The sequence below is a fragment of the Asparagus officinalis genome, chromosome 8, assembly GCF_001876935.1.
Source record: "Asparagus officinalis chromosome 8, Aspof.V1, whole genome shotgun sequence".
Lineage (NCBI taxonomy): Eukaryota > Viridiplantae > Streptophyta > Magnoliopsida > Asparagales > Asparagaceae > Asparagus > Asparagus officinalis.
The window spans coordinates 107,243,329-107,245,599 of record NC_033801.1 but is presented as its reverse complement, the minus strand read 5'-3'; positions in this window follow the sequence as shown (position 1 = coordinate 107,245,599).

Here is a 2,271-nt window from a genome sequence, read left to right as displayed (position 1 = left end):
ATATTAGTCCCTTGTGTCTCACATAATTGTATATTAATCCCTCAAATCTTGAAAATTGCATTAGTCCCTCAAATCATATAGTATCCTGCAAAATGGTTCTTCAAGTTAAATTGCATCAAAATTTAGGAGAATATTCCGTCAAATCTAGCAGTTGCAGCCAAAATGACCATTTTACCCCTTATTATGCTCAAACTCATTTCTTAATGGCTTTAAACTCAATACCCGCTTAAAATACCTGAAGCCGCTAGTTCTTCTTCATTAGTTAGAATAAAACCCTCACACATAATTGAGGTTTATAAAGGTTTGAAACTCCAAGAGATGAGCAATTTGATAATTGCATGTTGAAAGGAGTTAACCTAACTGAAATAATAACAGAGTGACCATTTTATAAAACCATATAGGATTTCAGAAACTAATAAATGCACTTTCCAAGATTTAAGAGACTAATATGTAACTATTGAAGATTTAACGAACGTAAAAGTTAAAAAAATATAGACCATGTCAGACAAAAAAACACTAAATTCTTTAATGGGCTGGATTCCACGTTATGAGAGAGCAGGCCTTTTAGGCCCACTATGTAGTAGTTGGCCGGCCATCGTACTCCACTCACCAACGGCCTAGAAAACTTGGCGAGACTTTAAAGGGAGCTGTAAAATATTTATTTATTTATTTATTACTCAAAACTATAACAAAGACATAATGATGATGGTGACTTGGGTATAATCAATGATAAATCGGAAACCTTAAAAAATTAGAAAGCAAACGTGACCAAATTCGAAAGTCACATCTGTGGAAGGGCCTTCTGTTTTCACCCATTTTTATTTTGTTTGGTGTGTTTTTTTTTTGCCCCTTAGGTGGGTCTCTTTAGCGAACACCTTGATTTGTTAAAGTCCACCCATGTAATTATCAAGCACTAGTTTACATGTGACTCTGGCCTTTTGATTTATTTGCAGATTCTTTTTGCATCCTACACATTGCTTGGACAAGAGAAACCAAGTTGTCTAGTCTAAGTATAGTGTTCTTAAGCATATTTTATTTTTGTATAGTTGTTCTCGTGAATATGTAGTCCATTACAATAGGTCATGATAAGAAATGTCAAGATGATTCGCCACAAATCTTTTAAATTAATATTCTTTTTTAATATCTTGAAACCTTTTACCAATTGTAAAAATATGTAATATCTCTAGACATAGCAAAATTCACAAGATACTATAAATTCTAAGAAATTAAATGTCATTCTCCATCGCATATAAGCTATTAGTCATGGTGTAAGGACCATGAATTAATGTAAGGACCATGAATTTTGATACTAGTTAAAATAATTTTCTAGAATTTTAAAATATTTAATTATGATTTTTAAAAAGAGTATTTATATTTTTCTCGAATTTCTACAATTTTCTATGATTTAAAGTCTAAGTTTTATATTTATTTAAATGATTTAAATATTATAAATTTATTTAGTGCAGTAAATATTTCTGGAATTTATCCGTTGTGTTACCGATACTATTACGTATCATTTTGAATAATACGTGGTATTATTATTATTATTATGTATATTTTCGTATAATATATTGTATTATTAATTACGTATTATTTGTATAATTTGTTGTATTATTTCTACTGTTACGTATTAACTGTCGTATTAGCGATACTATTACGTTTTACTGTGTATATAATTATCCCATAATTATTTAATTTTTAAAATAAGTAATTATATGTTTTATTAATTATTCTTGTTTAATTGTACAATTTATAGTATTATTTCTTCAGTTTCGTATCAACTGTTGTATTAGCACAACAGGTACGTTTTTAATTGTAGATAATTATTTCGTAGTTAGTTTATTTTTTTATTGTATAATTTGTTGTATTATTTCTACTATTGCATATGATCTGTCGTATTAGCACAACTAGTATATTTTATCGCGTAGATAATTATTCCATAATTATTTAATTTTTAAAATAAGTAATTATATGTTTTATTAATTATTCTTGTTTAATTGTACAATTTATAGTATTATTTCTTCAGTTTCGTATCAACTGTTGTATTAGCACAACAGGTACGTAATTATTCTTATTTAATTGTATAATTTATAGTATTATTTCTTCAGTTGCGCATCAGCGGTTGTATTAATACAACTAGTACGTTTTTTTATAGATAATTATTCCTTACTAGTTTAATTTTTAAGTACCCGTATTTATTTATTTTAATTATTTTTGTTTAAATACCAAACCCTAACTAATATTATATATATATATATACATATAACACTA